The following is a 20,379-nucleotide window of genomic DNA, read 5'->3' as shown; positions in this document are numbered from 1 at the left end:
ACTTAGTCAAGTCACAGGAGCTGCACTAGTGTTGCACTTGCAGTTTATATATAAATCTTGGTGTTTTTAAATTTAACAAAAAAAAGGTAATCCGTGTAATGGAATCAAAATGTTAGGAAATATTTAAGTATAAAAGGAATTTTATTTTTGCTTTTTAGCAATGTGTGTTTTACTATAAAAGAATAAAATTGCAACAAAAGAAACCTTACAATGGATTAAAAATTTTATTCAGGTAGATAAAACAAGTAAATAGTTTATGTAGATATGCAGCTAGAAAAGGCGTCTATATTTCCTCTTAAACAAATTAGAGTTTTTATTATCAACTATTATCAACACTGTTCATCAGGGTTGATAATAAAAAATAAATAAATAAATAAATTATATATATATATATATATATTTGTGTATGTATTAAACTAGTACTTTTGTATCATCCTGGCTCGTAGACAGATATTTTATTAAATTTCTTTCCTTTGTGCTAGATGTTTCACATTGTCTATGCTGCACTGCATATCATATGTAAAGTCCACAGTACTGAATTAAAAATTTAAAAACGGTTTCAAAGAATGTAAATGATTCTCTCTTATTATCCAGTGTTAAGCAAGTAAAACTACAAAAGCTGACACAGTGTAACACCAGTAACACGCTTTATATTGCCCAACACTACATTTAAACTATATTCTTCAGTCCAGATCAGAGGAAACCATAGACTGCTCCTGACCTCCTGTAATACTGTACTCAAGGACAGACTGAGGAGAAGACAGCACAGAATGCCACTCCTGGGGCTCTGGCTGTCTCTTTCTGGCCCTCTGCTCAGGAGAAAACAGGGTTTTTGCCCATTATTGCCATTTATTGTTTTCTTTTTTTAAATGTATAAAGTGCTTTTTGTCCCGGCTGAATAGCTTTATTTCGCCATATTGTGTGCACACGCAGTTGGGTGTTAGTACTGTCTTCCTCTTGACTAGAGCTTGAATACTGTCGTCATCATTCTCATTCAGATTTGAAAAGTTGGGCACAACATGCAGAGGGGGCTTTTTGGATTTTTTTTTTCTCCCCCTCAGACAGTATGTGCTCAGGTGCTTATTATGTGCAGGGTTGAATTTAGAATAGCCGACAAAAGGGGAACATTGAGGCAGCGTGTCGGAGCTGGACTGTAAGTCATTTTTAAATGCCTTTGTGAGCCGTACTGTCTTGCTGGAGAGCTGGAGGTGTTTTTTTTTTCGCTTTGGTTTTTCTAGCCGGCTACAATGGAAGCAATCTTGTCAGAAAGCCGTTCCCAAATGCTGCAAATGGACAAAAAAAAACTGGGGGTTGGGGTGGGGGAGAGCTCTAAATCTGGGGCGATTCACAATCCAACCTGCCCCTCCAGTAACCCTTCTCTTAACTGTGTTAGCAGGGACTATTTCTACTCTCTAACCCACCGACTGAGATGCAGGTGTCGAGATATCTGTCACCTCTACTCCAATCCACAGCACTTTCCTCAAGAAAGCATGCATCCGCTTTATCATTTCTCCTGAATAAAAATGCAGATACGCTTGTGGGAAAATTAGGTCTAAATGTGACACAGAATTGATAAAAAAAGTATTTTATTTTGAAGGTGTTGTACAGAAATTCTTGCTCAACCTTTGCTCAGCATTTGATATTTTAAATATAAATATTATATACTACTCATCGGTTAATTTAACAATTACCATTTTATTTCAACCAATTGTTGATTGCCGTAATAAATATACAAATATAAAAAGTAAACATTAACAAAATACATTTAATATTATATGTTGTTTTATTAGTGTACAATATTCATTTCAAATTATTTAAAATTTTAAAGTAAATTATAATGATTAACTATGTTTCTTGCCTTTTACATATTTATAAACTACTAATATAGAAATTATATTTAAATTTAGGTAAAGTATAAATTAATTTAGTGATGTTTAATCTTTGTTCTGACTCCGGGAGGTGAATGATGGCACACGGCCTGACCAGCGATTTCAGGCTGGGGAAACAGCTCATACTGTTCTTACACTCAAAAGCTCTTTGGCCGACCTGCCAAAACCAAGTCTGCCTGAACAGAATAAAATCCTCTCATATGTCCTTAACATGCAGCTAGGACCACCGCCACGGTCACACAGCTGCTGCTGCCCCTGCCGTAAAACCACCTCCCCGAGTTCTTTTGAATTAAGTCAACAAAAATGGCACTTTTACTGTCTTTCCTTTAAAAATCTTTAAATATATATATATATATATATATAAATAAATCACATATTTTACATTAAAATTAGATTATTTAGATTATGAACTTATTATTATATATATATATATATATATATATATATTTATATATATACACACAAAATTTATTATATATTTATTTAATTTAATTAATATTATCAGAATATCAACAGAAATTATATATTTAAGAAATATGCACAATTAACCCAGTTTAATGTAGGTTTTAAAAAATTAAGGATACATTAATAATGATAGTGTATTTTAACTAGTATTTTCCTGCTGTAATTTTGTCGTTCAGATTACTCCTTGTTTTCATTTTTGTTGTTGTTTTTCATACCCATTGGTGATGATATTGGGTGGTGGTGGTGGGGGGGGGGTCAAAGAAAGCTGGATGTGTGTGTGCTTGTGTGTGTGTGGGGGGGGCTTTTGGCCAGTCACCCTTATTTATTTTTCATTTTCACTCTTGTCTAGTGACGTATCAGCTCCCTCCATCTTCTGCCACTTCTTTGAATAATAATCAAAAAAAGAGGCCCCCCATTTTTTATCACCCTCTCGCCTTTTCGTCCCATCAGCTGCTCTGATAGCCATGAATCTTGTCACTCATGTTTTTCATCAGGGTGTTGGTCTGTGTGTGTGTGTGTGTGCTTGCTGAGGGGGGCCTGGAGATGACCACTGAGCCTGGACCAACACACACACACACACACACACACACGCACACACACACACAAAAGCTCCAACAAGGATGAAAAATGGACGGGAGGTGAAACACATACAACTAAACCAGGGTGCAATTAAAAGACAAGTTATGCATTAAACAGGGATTTTAATAGCGATGTACATTGTTAGACTTTAAAAGCATGCGTTCAGTTGCATAGCAATGCCCCTGCTGCTTCGCACAAAGTGTGTTTTGTTGTATTCCAGCCATGTCTCCCTCTCTCCATCTGGCTCCTGCAGGTTGTCAGGTTTCTTCTCTTTGACTCTTCTGCATGTGCTTCACGTTCCTTTTGTTGTAATTGTACAGCCACCTGGATACTTTGCTCCTTCAACCTGAACTTGACGTTGTTGTTGTTGTTGTTTTTTTTATCCTTGGCTGTACAGAAGGCTGGAATGATTTACTTTGACAATGGGCATTTTTTTTCTACATCTTCAGAGAAAGAGTCGCTGCCCTGCAGACAGCTGTCATTTACCATTAGCCATGTGCCATTCGCTGGAAATAATTTGATTTCCTATTTCAGGACGAAAGGCTCTCTGTGATGTGTTTAATGTTGCTCCTTGGAAAAACACTAGGGCTGTGAGGCATTCCCACACTTGAACATACTTGATACAGTACTTAAACCCCTTTTATATAATCACTTTCCTCTCCTCAGAGGGTTAATTATCTTTTAATTGCTCTAATTAACGTCTCCACTAACACACCATTAAGATCATTTACTCAGTGTTAAATACTGTGACTTACCATAAGTTAAACATGGGGGGAAATTACCCTTGATTTCTTGATGATATTAATTATAATTAGTTAAATAACAGGTATAATTGGGAAAATTCCCACCTGTAATTAGCACTTTCACATATTTAATGAGATTCATATGGCGTGGGGAAATATGTAAGTATATCAAATGTGTTACATCTTCATCTCTTTCATCAGATAATTAATTAGGAGCCTAGTCACACCAACAGCTCATCTGAATAGCACTGTTATCATACTTTTTCTTTAAATGCAAATTGCCTTGAGCTCAATAGACTTTAGTTTTCTCTTGAATGCAATGTGTTGTTGAATGGAAATGTTATTTATAAGTATAAATGTTGTATTTTTAAAATAATACATTAAAATATTATCGAATCAGTTATCTCTGCTGTTATAAATAATAAATGTTTTTAAAATTTAAATAACCAAAATTACACATGATTAAGCAGACGAAACGTTTCACATACTGTGTAAATATGGTTGTATGGCGCTGAAAAATTGAGTGCGGTGCCTAATATCAGAAGTCACCTCAAGTCTTTACTGCTATGATGAAGTCCTGGAAGGAAGTGTACTTTAAGAACTGTGAGCTCTGCACTGTGGACATGCACGGAATAGAAGTGAACCAATCAACACACTTAGGTTTTAGTGGAACTGTACCTTTTTACAAAAGGAAAAGTTACATTTGTAAGGCAGCTAGAAATCTGCCAATGTCTGGCACATAATATAGCTTAAGGCTTTGTTAGCTCAGCCGTCTCTCTCTCTCTCTCTCTCTCTCTCTCTCTCTCTCTCTCTCTCTCTCTCTCTCTCTCTTTCTTCTGTCTGTCTCGCTCTCTCTAACTCATTCTCTTTCTCTTGCTCTCTCTTTTTCTCTCTCGGTCTCTGTCACAACCTGTGAAATTGTGTTTCAGGAAGATGGATCCTTTTCCTTATATTCATGACACACACGGAAAACATGGTCACCCCCAACCCCCCTCAATATGGAGACACAGAGATTTACCTTTCCATCACACACACACACACAATCATATATATATATATATATATATATATATATATATACTACCTCCCCCTTTCACACACGCTTACCTAAGCACACTCACTCTATGCCCTAAAGACATGTTGCTGGTATTTTCTTTACTCATGATGTTCAGCTGAAATGACGGTTTTGCTTTTTGGACCATGATGTGTTACAACATTCACATTTTTAAATACTGTTTTTTTTCTTTCTGGCTTTTTTGAGAAATGCGTACTTTTTGTCTTGTTTTAGACAAATAAGTAATCTCTTATTTGGGCAACAAACATGGGACAAAACCTCTGCAGAATATTCAACTCTCTGTAATGGGGCATTCTTATTTATTTTAATGAATTACTGAATAAATAAAGGCAGTGCTTTAAATTGGTCATCACTGGCACTGAAGGGGATGTGAGAGCAAAGAGTAACAGCATGTGAGTGTGAAATAATAGAACAACAATTGAACTTTCAGTATATATGTATAAAAACGAATTATAAAGGATGGAACTGTGAATGCCAAACAATATTCGGACTACTTTTCTGAAGCAGTTTCACCTGTGTAATCTCAGGTAGTCTAACAAAGCGTACCATGACGCACCTTGCTGCTCATTTCTACAGGCGTGATATTTGTTTGCAGTACCAAACATGTTCAACCAGAGCTGCTTTTTTTACAGAGCAGCAATACAATACATCACATGACCTGTAATTTTTAGTTATGTTCTTATGTGGGTATACTGGGGTCTTACTATGGTTGGTATGAAATAAGATCATAAAGGAATAACTGTTTGTTAACCAAGGGAATATGAGATTGTATCACTCATGGTGTGTGTATGTGTGTGTGTTGGTTTGTGTTCTCCTTTGGGCACTACTTGGAGAACATGTGCTTTGCAGGTGAAGCTTGACTTTATTTGGCCTGAGAACCGCTGCTGTATCGTGACCAGGTGGTGTCTAGAGAATGTTCAGCAGCTGTGGGTGTGTGGATATGCATGTGTGTGTAAGGAGAGGTTTTTGTGTGTGTTTGTGTGTGTGTGTGTGTGTGTGTGTGTTTGCCAGGTCAGAGGGCCAAGGGAGACTCCTGGGTGAGGCTGGTAGGCAGCAGCTGAAATAAACTAGATTAATAAAACAACACAGAGAGAGAGAGAGAGAGAGAGAGAGAGAGAGAGAGGACAGAACTCAAAGCATCAAGTAGAGCCCCTGCACCCTCTTGCTCACCCCTCTCTCCTCCATTGCTCCCTAATATCAGCAGGAGATGGAGCCCCATGGGCCCTGGAGAGCCAGTGCTGTTTGATTTTTGCCTGTGTTTTCTTCCTCGTAACGCACTCCTACTTAACCAGGACAAAGATCATGTGTGGATGAGGTAGATGAGGTGCGGTGGACCACCTATCTGTATTCTCTCTCTCTCTCTCTCTCTCTCTCTCTCTGTCTCTATTTTTTCTCTTTTTCCCTATCTCTTCCTCTCTTTCTCTTACACTCTCACAAGCTTTGTTTTCTTCTCTTCTCTCATCATTTCCATTCTCACTTTGATTCTCTTTCTCCACTCTACCACGTGTCTTTTCTTCTTTTTTTCTCTCTCTTTCTCTCCTGTTTGTTTCTCCTCGTTCTGCATTTGTCTCTTTGCACTTCCTTTTCTTTCTCGTTTCTTAGCGCTCTCTTTATCTCTTTATCTCATTATCTGCTTGGCCTGTGTGTTTTTGTGCACCCTCTTGCCTTCAAGATGTACACTCTCTTACTGTCTCTCTTTCCCTCCACCTTTTTGTTGTAATGTATTTTTATGAGTTCACTTCTAATTTGAAAGCCACACAGTTGCTCTGTGTATTCTGTGTTGATTTGTATAAGAAGGCAGGCTAACGCTTCAGCGTTGAGGCTGTGATGGGTATAGAGACTGAATTAATGCTCCTGAGATGATGTGGGCTAGGCAGCATGAGGTCGTATCCTTTGTATAATCCTAATGCTAAATTCAGCACTCAGACCTGTGTTAGTCTTATGTGTGTAAGTGTGTGTTTATTTTTTCCTTGTCTGTGCCATTGTTCGCCCCCTTTTTCTTTTCTTTTCACTCGTCTCTTGCTTTAAAAAGTGATGATAGCACATGGCTTCCCCAGCTATCTGAGCCCCAAGGCAAAAATGTACACTGCTGCTGAGGCGCTGGTACCTCTTCCGCTTTCGGAGACAAGCTAACCCCCTCAAAGGATGCTGGAGACTGGAGAGGGAATGCCTATGAGCTGGAAAAATGGCAAGTGAGGGAGGGAGAAAGAAAGATTGGAAAGAAAGAGACTAAGAGGGAGGGAGTGTTCTGATGTTTGATTCAGAGAGAGAGAGAGGAAAAAAGTCCACACGGTCCCCCCCTGTTCTTTGTAGAACATTTAGGTTTGACCCTCCCTTGCTTTCTGTACTCCCTCCCACCCCAATACGCCACCCCCCCAACACACACACACACACACACACACACACACACACACACACTCAGGCCAACTGATCTGCAGGATACTGTAGTCGCCAGCATTTTATATCCACTACAGTAGATGTGTGCTTTTTTAATACATATCTTCCCTCCATAGTGTGTTGTGTCCTCGCGGTCGCAACAGGCAGACTGAGGGACGGAAGGACAAAGAGATAGAGAGAGAGAGAAAGGGAGAGATAGCGAGAAAGAGAGAGTGAGTAAGAGGCAGAAAGAAATACAGAAAGAGTGAGAGAGAAATATAAATAGACAACAGGAGCTTTTCAGATTTGACACGTTCACGCAGTGAAAAAAAAACATTCACATAGAGTGGAGTAGGGCACGAGGTAAAAGCTTTCACTCTCTTTTTATTTATTTATTTATTTTTTTATTTTAGTAGAAGAGTATAGATTGCTGAGGCTGAGAGCCTAGCCTGATCCTTCCCTCTGAGCGGAGAAGAGAGACTGAGAGAGAACTCCGGGTAAGTGGTGGGCTTTTTTCCCCCCTTTTTTTCCCTCCCCTGTCTCTGCACTGCTGATTACGATGCTGCTGATTGATTGGTTAGCGGCTCCGGATTATCATGGGCCGCTCGTCACCAGGTGCCTTGCTGATGAGAGAATGGAGAGAGGGAGAATGAGAGAGAGAGAGAGAGAGAGAGAGAGAGAGAGAGAGTGAGAGAGAGAGAGAGAGAATGAGTGTACAGAAAAAAAATGATGAATGCGGCATCACCATACCTGGCATCACCATATCTCTTAAAGTGAGATGCCTTTATATATTTGCATGTCAGAGAGGTGGAAGGTTGTGCAGATGATTAGTGTAAGAAGACATTGTATTATAACGTATATATGTATATTTCTATATAACTATTAAAATTACTCATAATATGACATTACGGCATGTAATTGTAGATAACATAGTACTGTAAAATGGCTTCTCTTAATCAGCAAAATTAAATTGCCATGTCATCTTTACATCATTTTGATGTATTTGTGTATATATACAACTTTTCTTAAATGTGCGTTTACTTCTGTATTTGGCGAAGAAGTTCACGTGTGTGGTCCCAGTGCCACCCGCCCTTAATTAGCAGGCGTTAGTGTAGCAGGCGTGTGCTGATGAGGTGTTAGGGAGGGGTTTAAGCTGATGACTCAGGACAGCTGCCTTGTGAGCTTTGCTGCTGCTGGCCTTTTTTGTGAATATGCAGATGAGCAGCGCGTGCTATGGGTGGGAGGGGTGGGAGGGGATCGTGGGGAGGGTGTTTCGGGTTAGTGTGAGAGCGCCACGCGTTGCTGTGTTTGCACTCTCTCTATAGGGAGCCTGATACTCAGCAGATTGCCAGGGTTTGGTATGATCACCCCTGCTCTGTTGTTGCCGTACGCTGCTGAGGAAGGAGGAGGAGGAGGAAAAGGAGGAGGGGAGCGAGGGATGCCAGGAGCAGAGAGAGGAGGAGAGGTGGGAATAATAGATAGAGAGATACAGTCAGAGGGAGAAAAAAAATCTGGGAGGGGGGGGGGTGGCGACTGAAGCTTCAGGGCGTATTTTCACGCCGTTGACAAGACATGATGATTGCAGCCCCCCCCCCCACTCCCTCCATCCCCCTTCTCCTCCAAATGCACCCCTCCCCAAAGTGCACGCAATTTGCATGTCAAAGCGGTGGAAGGCTGCGCAGATTAGTATGAGATGACATAATGATGTAATGAATTAAACGCTCACATTTAGCCGCTGTTCTCTGAGCTGGGCCACGCGCTCAGGGACGGGGGGATCATGACCATGGGAAATACAGTATTCTGTCTATTCTCACCTGGCTCTTCACTAACACGTCTTCACGTACACGTACAGTGTCACCACTTTACACTTCTGGCTTTCTTTTATTTTTTAGTTTCCTGAATTGTTTTTCTGCTGTGGAAGGAAGGAAATGAGGTTCACAGAAAAATATGAAAATAAACGCAGCCAAGTCTTAACTGTGTGTTTCCTGTATAAACAGGTTTTAGTGTTGCACTAATAATACAGCTTTATATTTTGAAGTGTATTTATTACAGATTGGTCATAGGATACATTTATTTTTTAAGGAACCCATGTTTTTCTTATATGATATGTTTTCTTACTCTATGCTAAAAATAGTCATGTGTGCCTAATGCACCTTGTTTGGATTTGAATTTTCTCTTAAAATGAACAAAGGAAAATTTAACCAATCACAAGGCACAGGGATCAATCAATGCAGTAACATATGCTGCATTGTAAAACTGATATAACAGTGGACTGGTATAGCTCCTATATTTCCTAACGCTATGCCTCTAGATTATTTTCAAAGACACCCTGTCAAGTTTAAGTGTCCAGCTCAAGGGCAAATAGTACCTCGTCAGGGTCTGTTTGCATGACTTAACAAATGCCCCTTATGAATTTTCCCATCATTCTAATCTCACATTTCAGCCCACCGGTTTCTCAGAGACGAGGAGGTTTTAGTCTTACTAAGTCTTCCTATCCTCTCCTGTAACATCAGGGGGTTCGTCTGTACTGAAGGTTAAAATCAAGGAGAGAATCATTCCCCCTAATAGATAATTCACTGTTGGGATTCGTTTAAGCTCACACTCGCTGCCTTGCACTACAGGCTCATAAAAAAGAAAAACCTTAGGTAAGCTATGTTTCAATTTCAATAATAATAATAATAAAAAAATTAATAAAAGCCTTCTTAGCTGGTCCTCGTAGGAGTAGGAGTGTATTTGGGATGGTGTCTATTTGAAGAGCCGCACTAAGACCATCAGAAAGAAACCCAATCCTCTGTAAATCTGCCTAGGCTGAGGAAGAGGGGTTAGGAGGAGCAGCAGCTCAGCTTCTCTTCTCCCTCTAGTTCTCTCTCTCTCTCTCTCTCTCTCTCTTTCACTCAGTCTGTCTGTGTGTCTGTCTCTCTCACTCTCTCTATCTGACTTTTTTTTTTTTCTCGGGCATGTCACTCTTGCTCTCATCTCTCTGCTATCCCCTTCCATCTCTTTCTCTCTTGCCATCGTTCCCTATTTTTCACCCCTTTCTGTCACTCCTGCTCCATTTTGTCCAATTGCGCTGCTCTTTTTTGCCTGACTTTTACTACATTTCCACTTTATGCCACATTGCCACTTTTTGATTTTTATAGCTCTTGCTCATTCACCTTTTGCTGTGATCGGTGGCTGTAAGAGACAATGCATTTTAGTTGAAATAACATCACTGACGTAGTGGGTCCTATGTAGTTCTAGTCTGTATTTGTATTCTGTTGCTTTATCTGTGTTCAGTACCAGTGTAAATTATGTTTGTGTGGAAAAGTTAGGGGTGCCACTTGTCAGGTTACACTTTTTGTGATTTTTTTCTGTGAAAATGTATTAGTCCTCTTTGGAGGACACACTTTACACAGTGCACAACTGCTGTTTACATGCTGAATTTAAATAATGAAATGAGGCCTGGGCAAACGTTACAGCACGTGTTATTTCATATAAATTATTTCCAAAATATTTATCAAAAATAGGAATGTGTGGTAACTTATTTTCACATAGAAAATCAACATAAGTCTTAACAAATTGTGGAACTAATTTGGATTATTTGGAGCAAAAGTATGAAAATCGTGGACAAATATACAACCATACTGCAACCACAGTTTTATTTTATTTTATTTATTTATTTGTGTGTGTGTGTGTGTGTGTGTTTTAACCTCCTACTGATCGATGTGCAGGATGAGCTGATGGTTGTAAGAAGCTAAAAGAGGCAAAGGCACTGTGGTCTCTCTCCGGCAAGTGTCTCCACTAACATTACCTGGTGTGTCACACATATCACCCATAAGCCTCTGACAGACTGGAGTGGCTGCCACCATATTGCTTCAAGTTCATTCACTGCTATTGACCATCTCACCTGCCTGGACTGTCTCACAACTTCTTCATTTAACTTATTCTGTGATACGTTTTTTTATTACAAGTTCAGTAGAACTCCAGGGCCTCCTTACTGATTAGATCCAGTGCATGCAGTAATGTCATCTTGGTTACTATTTTAGAACCTTATCTTTCAATCAGAGTCAAGCCCCTGAACTTTTGACATCTAATAGAACTTGTGCATTTATATACACAAACATATTCATTCATGCCTGTGCATGAATAAACCATTCATACAATTAAATGAAGGGAATGTTTGTAACATTAATGTATACAACATTTTAATGAACGCAATTGTGATACATTTTATAGTGTGTCTATTATACTGTTTAATTTCAAAATGTATATATATATATATATATTAAAGAGGTAATATTTTCTGAGTCCACCCCTTACCTTAGAGCTTTTTTTCTTTAGGAGATTTGCTTTCAGTTTTTCAAAAAGCTCTCCAGGGATATTTTTCTACCCAAAATTTAGTCTCTGAGAATCAGTTAAAAATACAGAACATAAAACTAATAATAATTAAATTCCATACCTCAGACGTTTCAGTTTTCAAGTACACATATGTATTTCCATATGGATTTGGTTGTTCTTAAATTGTAGCACTGTCAGGACAGATATATCTCAAAGTTGGCGATGTTGTTGTGTTGATTACATATTTTGGAAACTGCGGCTGCACTTTACATGGTGTGAATGTTTGAATATGTATGTTTTTGTTGCATGTTGTGGAAGTCCTCCATGTTTTATTAATTGATCTATTAGCATGTCATCCTTCACTCTGCCAGACAGGGGAATGAAGTGATAATTGAATAATCAATGTGTGAGCAGGTTTTTGCACCAGGATTTTATTGATTTTATTGCTTTATTGATCTGTCTATTATTGTATTTCCAATAATGTGCTACACTGGTGTCGTCCGCTCAGGATGTGAGCATTTGATTCAAGAGGAGTATTTAAACAGTGTGAGCTGATGGACGGTGCTTTATGTTCGTGTTTTGTGGGTCTTGTGGATGAAGGCTGGTGTGTGTGTGTGGGGTGGTGGGGGCAGTGTAGTGTGACGTTGGAGTCTGGGGTAATGAGGATGTGCTCTGGCAGCTGGCCTACAGTGTATGGATGTGTTTGGTTGGAGTAATCAGCTGCATGAGCCCTGTGTGCCCATCGGGGTGTATGTGTGTGTGTGTATTCGTGTGATTTGATGCTTTATGGCTGTGATGCACAGGCTAAGATACACACACATGCACACTAGGATGCAGGAATACACACACACACACACATATACACACTCTTTCAGACCGAGGTCCTCTGGGATTGCACACTTCACTTCCCTCTTGCACCGCTGAACACCCAGGCCCGAATGCATGACCACTCATATCATCCTCTTTATTAAAATATATCTCCAACTTAGGCACACGCACACACACTGCCTAATCCACATCAGCGCAGTCACCAATTCTCCTATTAGTGATTCCACGAACCACAATCAAGATTAAAAAAACTCATTTCTACTTATTGATATTTGGAAGAAATGAATTGATTGCCTAGCTTATATTTGTAATGATGCATGGAGTTAACAAAACTCCATCATGTTTATTTGCACTATTGTTCTGTGGCGTTATTTGTCCTGTTAAAAAATATTGAGCCCATGGTACACCAAACAAATGCTTTTCCAATATTGCAGAAGAGAATGAATAATGCTGTATCATTTATTTCTTTTAGTGGTGCTGCAGACGTGGCTTTAATTGCATTACTGGGATGTAGGATTTGCTTTGCTTCAGACCACATCTCAATTTAAGTTTTGGAGCCTGTGGCCGCACTGCCTCAGAAATAATTAATATGAAGTAGGTCTTATTGGGCCAGTGAAATTGTACATACTAATAAATACATAACAGCAGAATAAATATCGATCGCTTGGACAATACGTGTTTGATTTGATTTCCACACTTTTGCAGGGCCTGTGGGGTTGTGTGAGAATGCAAGCCAGTGTGTATTGCTGAAGCGCGCACTCCTGTTTGTGTGTATGCGAGTGTTCCGATGAGGTCCAGGCTGAACTCTCGGCTGCTGTCACTCTTTCTCTGCAGTTTCCCAGGCTCCTCTTCGGTTCTCCATTGCCAATAACGAGGATGGGCAGGAAAGGGCATTATTGGTATTGATCTACCCAGGAGGATCATTAGGCATCACTATCAATCCACAGCTCCAAGCTGCACAGTACCGGCCGCCACAGACATTGCCAATTTGTCCCTATTAGAGAGCCCAGTCTTGGGGTGTCTGCTCTGATAGAGCCGGCCTGTGGCCCAGTACAGTCAAACCTGCTGCTTCTGACCTGAGAGCCTTGTGGTCACCTCCTCTAAGGCACACTGACAGTAAGAGGCACACTAATGTTATTTGGTCAGAACTTGAAGTACAGTAAGATTTATTTAAAGAGACACTGACTGGTGTAACTGATAATAATGCTGGTATCACCAGTGTATACTGATTAACTTGATAAGTGAAAAGTCTTTCGATATGTTGGGTGTTCTTCCAAAAAAATCTGGGATGGCCCCACGGGAAGCACAAGGAAAAGTCATACTCTGTACTTATAGAACAGTCATTCATTCGTTCATTTATTAATAAATAAGTAGGTAAGTATGTACAGTACAGATGTCAGAGATCACCCATTTTGGATATTTATATTCTAGTTAATACACAGTAATTATCTTATAAAAAGCAGGACAATCCATAAGAAAATCTGATTAGTTATGTGTTAATATAAGGTTTTCACTATTAGTGTGTCAAAGTTCAGTCTCAGAAGACTACTTTTCTGATCTATATAATTCCTGGCACATTCAGTGACGTTGGGTTCTGAGCCCAATGTTCTCAGAGAATAGCTCTTTTCTTAATCTAAAAAAAAAAGAATTGCTTTTTTTTTATTTCTTTTTCTGAGTAGCAAGAATGAGGGCCCCGTCCTTTTAGACCCATTGCATTGTGTTGTCACTAAAGATAGACACTAAGAGACACTAGACATTTCTTCAGAACTGAAACAAGAGTGCAGATAGATTGCTTCCTGTCTCTCAATGACTGTTCTATTTAAATGTATTTTTTTTCATTGTTTGGAAACTCATTGAGATATTTAGGCTCATTATAAATGCCAGCTGGCTTTTTCAAAAATTTCAAAATAACAATTGCATAAATCATACAAGAAGTTTTGTTTTAGCAGTAATGATGTATTCATATTTAAGAAACATATTCAGATGTGTTCATAGAATTACAACACAATTGATAAAACAATTGTATTTTTTATTTTATATTTATAAATATACAATCTAAACTCTTTAAAAATGATATCACGGACAACTGTAAGTATTAGTGACATTGTGTACATTCTGCAGCTTTGTGTGTTAAAGGACCCTGACTGTTGTAAAAGTCCTCGTGTCACCATTTTACACACACGTTGTCTGTTATACACATTATCTGCTCACCTATGGAGAAAAGCCTGTTGACCTGTGCTTCTAACTGCTCTCTCTTTTGTTTATTGTATTGTGACACAAGGCACCCTTCCTCTCTGACAGTGATTCAGCAGATTCGTTTTTTCATATCATCTTCAATACAGAATTCAGAGCTGATGTGTTACTAACTTCCTCTCATATTCTCCATATCTTTTGTGTATCTTCCTGTAGCATTTTCAGATGAACCATAGCCTTAAGTAAGTGTCGTCCACCTCCAGTAGTAGAAGTGCAGTACTATACAAGAACTGGTCTGCTTAACCCCATCCATTTACTGCTGTGTTAACAGAGAGCGGAGGCTCAAAGAAACATAGACGCTGCTGCCTCCACTTCTCGGAATGGCTCTTAAGGCAATCAAACAGTGTTTGGCCTTCCAACTCAATAGTATCTGAAAAGATGATAGTGAGAAATCCATGCCAATAGATTTATCCCTTGTATCCAGAGAATGTTGATACGATGTGAATGCAGGAAGCCTTAGAAGTGTTTGAGAGGAATTGTGGTTTTTTTTTGGTGTTAAGAATTGTAGGGTGTATTGACTGACCTGTGAAGGGCTTGTGCATACATGTGCATACATGCTGTCCCACTTACTGAAGTGGATTTAGCCACATGTCTGTTTTTCCCACGACCCCTGACCCCAGTGTGGCCACCATGACCCAGATGGACCGCTCTGTGTTGGCGTTTTCAATATGCATCACACACTACTGTCATACAAGTGATCAATGGGCCAGACAGATATATTCAGGTTTCATGCATTGTTCAGTATATGAACCATTCCTTATGATAAAGCCCTAAACCACTTACATCCATACAACTGAATGACAGTTTAAACTAAATGTTTTATGTAATATTTAATCATTAAATTAAAATTTAAAAAAGTAACACCACAGTCAGTAAAGTCTATATATAATAAAGGCAGATCTTTTTTTAGAATCTGTTTAATTGCAGAATTATTCATTGAAATTCATAACAGAATTTCACATCAGTTTGGCATTTATAAACAATGCAAACCACATTTCCAAGTGTATTAGAAAATACACCCATTGTAACCCAAGGATGGTTACATGTATTATTGTTCTTTAGAGGGAAGGACCTGGTCTTGGCTGATGTTAAACTTTTACTAGCCCCTTTTAATGGTGGTCTGTCAGAGATCAAAGCCTTCTATGTAATTAAACCAACATGGACCCATGTGTTTAAGATGTATTATCATATAGAGTTGGGCTTATGACTGAAAAATAATACCCATTTCCAGCAACAGCCCTGCCACAAACGCTGGCCACAATGAAGCATTGCTTTCTGTGCCGGCATAACACGCTCCCAAGAGAGTCACTTCAAGCCGGCCATTTTCTTTCACCTAATCAAACGACACCCAGCTTCGAAGCCACAAAATAAGGAAAGCGAAAAAGATGGAGCTTTTTGCATGCACATATCATTCTTACAATCAGCTCATGGCCTGTGGAAAAGGTGCTTTGGTTTTGTCCACTAGGTGGAAATTTTTGAAAATGTACATGAGGCTGTGCCACCATTCATTTTGTAGAGTTCTGTAATCCTCCTCTCATTCTGTGCTTGAATATCAATTGTCCAACAGAGGGCAGTGTGTGCTGCCCAGTAGCATGGCCATCAGCAGGGCTTTATTGTTTGAGCAGTGCATACATAAAAAAAATATATATATCTCTGCTCCTTCACTGCTTCTTTGTTATTACATGCACAGAGATGATGGCCAGTTGTCCTTTGTGTTCACAGTGTTTGTTCTGTGCTGATTTTGGAAGAAAAGTAAGGATGAGTAAATCTGTCTTTTGTTGCCCTTTCTGTTGAATAATTCCTTTCATTTCATTCAGGGATTTGTACATATTATTACACAGTAAAAGTGAAGTGTGTCTTTGTATGTAGCATATCCAGGCCTTAAGAGTGCTCATGCACTATAAAATATGTCTCCATTCATTGGCGTCCAGACAGACATGTCGTCTCCTTCCATGAGCTCGAGAGGAATAAATGTGAAATTCAACCTGAAGGACAACTCTTAAAGGCAGCTTGATCTGTTGTGCTGTTGGTTTTCATGGAGGCAGTGGAGGTAGGCAGTCTGGGTGTAATCAGATAAAAAACTGGAATCGCTCACAAGCCTCAAAAACACAAATGAAAACATATATGGAGGACGAGAAAGCCATTGAGAGCTGTATTTTTACATAAAGGATCTGTGGGCTGCCATGCTATGGTGGATCATCATCATATTAAATGTGCATTGGTGTGTGTGTGTGTGTTTGTGCGCACTGTTTCATCAGATGGAGGTGAGGACAGAGCGAGGGTGGAAAAAGAAAAGAGATGGATGAGGGCCGTCGTGGGGCTGTGGGTGTTTTAATTATACGGGCTGTGTGGCGTTAGCTGGGCGTTTGCTATCTCTCGCTGGCTTTAGCCTCTGTCTCATGATTTGAGCTTCTACCTTTATCCCTGAGCCCTCAGCTCCTTTGGCCAAACAAAGAAAAAAGGGACGGGCTAGGCTGGGGTTTTTACAGCTTTAACTATGCCACGCTTACCATTAATATCCCCCCAATCGCTCCCTTTTTTTTCTGTAGCACAGAGAGCACTAACCCCCTTTAAACTGACCCAGACGCTGGACTGCGCTGCATGAGAATATGGTTATTAGAGGCATGGGCTGAACCGAGGCCCATAAGGAGCACGGGCACGTTCTCCTCAGCGCGGCCCAGCAGCAGAATAGCCCCAGATTCACCGCTCCAGCCCTCACTAAAGAAGCAGAGTGAAGCAGCACTTTCCATTTTCCTTTCCCTGTGCTCTTTCTCTTTTTCTCCTTTTTTTCTCCTCTCCCTTCTGTGGAGTAGATCATCGAAATGCCAAGCGTTCCGGCTGCATAGTGTCTCTGACAACACTATTGGCTGAAAATGGCTTCTGTGGACAGGCACGCCGGTCACATGACCTCACCCCAGAGCCTCGCTGAAAGAGACTCCTCTAAAGATTCCACATATAGACATGCCGGAGGATTTGACATTTTCTGGCATACTGTATTTTTGGGCCAAAGATGATTTAGATTTTTTTTTCCAGAGAAAAAGACCTACAAAAAGGATGACTGTGAAAGGAATTTATATATATATATATATTTAATTTTTGTTCCTAGTTGTCAAATTATTATTCATGAATTTGATCATTTTTGTGTCCTAATTTAGTATTAGAACCAGTAAATTCATTATAAATAAACATTACAACATTAAATATTTTTTTGTTTTCCACATCTAGCACAAAGCAACAGAAATGCTATTTCAATGTTTAACTCTTAATTTGTTCTGCGATATCACACCAAATCTGAAAGAGAACAGAATTGTAAATAGCAGATAAGATGTAAAACATGTTTTCCATGACTTGAAAATTTCACATTTACCTTAAATCCAATCGCACTCGCTGGTGTTTTCATGTTCACGCTCAGGATGTGTATTTGTGCATGGCCTTGCACGCGTGTGTATTGGTGTGTGTTTGTGTGCGTAATATCTGGTCTGTACTGTATCTCCATGACAACATGCTTTTTGATGTGGGTTCTCTTCCTGACATTTCTCCATTTGGGGAAGATTGTGAATTGCCTCCACTCTCTCCTTCAGCCAGCATGTCATAGGGAAGAAAAAAAAAAGGTGTTGGGGGGGCACTAGGAGGAATCTAATGGGCGTCTGGACTGATTGTCCTCAGCCGTGGCAGTAGAGACAAAGCAGATGAATTGTGAAATGTATTCGAAGAGATTGGAGACAAGTGCATGTCAGCACCCCCTCCATCTCCAGCCCCTCTACACCACCACCACCCCCTCTCTTTCTCTTTCTTTCCTCTCCTCCCTCAGGATCCCTCCTTCTCTTTTTCCTCTCCTCCCTCAGGAGCTCTCTTTCTCTCTCTCCTCTCTTTTTGTCTGACACTCTGTGTAAAAAAAAAGGCACGACAGCAGAGTTCTGGTTGAGCAAAATATTTGTGAAAAAAAATAAATGCTATTTAACCCCCCCTCTCATTCATATTAGTACTTCCAGCAAATTGTGCTTGATGTTTGCTTGGCTGCTTTTTAAGTTCTGTAAAACATAAAAGAATATTTTTGCGTTTATAGATGGATGCAAAAGCAGTCAGATTATTTCATTTGAAAGAACAGAAATCAACAGCACTCATGTAGAGAAAACAATTACCAGTGTAATAATTAGAAGTCATTAGGGCAAGTCATTTGCTATTAGTCAAGCTCTTGTTAATTATTTGTTTGACTGTTGCTCAGAAAACAGTTGGTATAAAGGCACAGATTATTAGTTTGTAAATAGAAATGAAAAAACAATTTTTTGCATGCCATTAAATTTAATTAGTCTTTCAAAGTCATGAGCACCTTCTCTCCTGTGTTTTTGAACCTGACTACGTAATGTCCCGTCTGGTCATCGTCTGGCCTTCGTCTGGCCCCCTGCCCCAACCGGTGACCCCAAGCAGAGCAGGGGTGCGGTCAGTTAGTCAGCACTGAGGCTCTCTCCTGGTCTGTTTGGGATAAGGTGGATTCGGGATCGAGCCCACTGTCTAAGCACTGAGTCTGCTAACATTGAGCACAATTTCATGCTTCAATAAAACATGAACTATATGTTTTATTCTTGGTAACAAATATTCACATTAAAAATACCTAAAAAAGGCATGGTTAAACTCTGATTAAAGCAGTAGGTTTTTTTTTTTATTATTATTATTAAATAGATACAGTAGTATCAAAGCTGATGCTTGTATATACCTTGAGTCCAGTCAATAGTAAAAGGCAGCTTGGCTCTCTCTCTTTTTTTGTTTTCAGGTAAATGTATTTATTATTCATTCTTGCATCAGTGTGTATCTCTGGCCCTCCATATTTGACTATGAATAATGGAAGAGCCCATGGAGCAGAGAAGTGGAGGTGTGCTTATGTGTGTGTGTGTGTGTGTGTGTGTGTTTGGGTGTGTATTTGTATGAGGAGCTGTGACTGGCCACTGCTAGGTCCTGCTCGGCCTCACTGCCCTTAATAACAGTTTATAAATCAAGAGGCTCCTGTCAGCTACACTGCCTTCATTAAAATCAAATGGGAAACTGGCCTCTTTGGATTCAATTTTAATAAAACCAGGTAATCAAATACAGCTCAGAAAAAATAGGTCATCATTTCATAGCCTTCGTGATGTCCACTGCCTTTACTGTTTTGTGTATGTGTGATGTTCACAGAGTTGACCTTCTTCTCTGAAACACACACACACACACACACACACACACACACATGCCTACTCACTGATACAGCAGTTTAGGCACACATAGCTGTAATACTTCATACACATTATCAAAGACAGAAATAATATCAAAACAAAACAAAAAAAAATATGTGTGAAAATCTCATGCTAAATTATTATAATTTTTTTCAGAATTAATAATAAAAAAGACACAAATATACTGTAATTTGTTTTACTGTTTATTTATTTATTTATTTTAAATCTGTGTTTTCAAATTTAGAAAAGGATGAATGAACCATTTTAATTACTATGTACTATAATAATTAAAATAAGTGGCTACTAATTTAAAATTTAATATAAAACATTCATTAAAATGCATTTCGGTATAAACATAATAAAAATGAATCTCAAATTTAATTCCTTTAATTAATAGTATGTGAAAATATTTAATAAAAAATGTATTATTCACTAAATAATAAAATAACAAAATTGTTGGTAAAAGAAGCAGTTGAAATATATTAGAAAAGGCTATGCTCTGTATTATTGTAAGCCACAGACACACTCATTGTCAAATTGGCAGATTTCTATTCATTTTTTTGGAATATTGTACTGAATTAACAAAAGCTGTAGATTTTATCCAGGGCTAGGATCCTCTGTTTAAAAGGCTCGCTGGAGCACAGGTT

The sequence above is a fragment of the Hoplias malabaricus genome, chromosome 16 (genome assembly GCF_029633855.1).
Source record: "Hoplias malabaricus isolate fHopMal1 chromosome 16, fHopMal1.hap1, whole genome shotgun sequence".
In the NCBI taxonomy this organism is placed as follows: Eukaryota; Metazoa; Chordata; class Actinopteri; order Characiformes; family Erythrinidae; genus Hoplias; species Hoplias malabaricus.
This window is presented reverse-complemented; position numbering follows the sequence as displayed.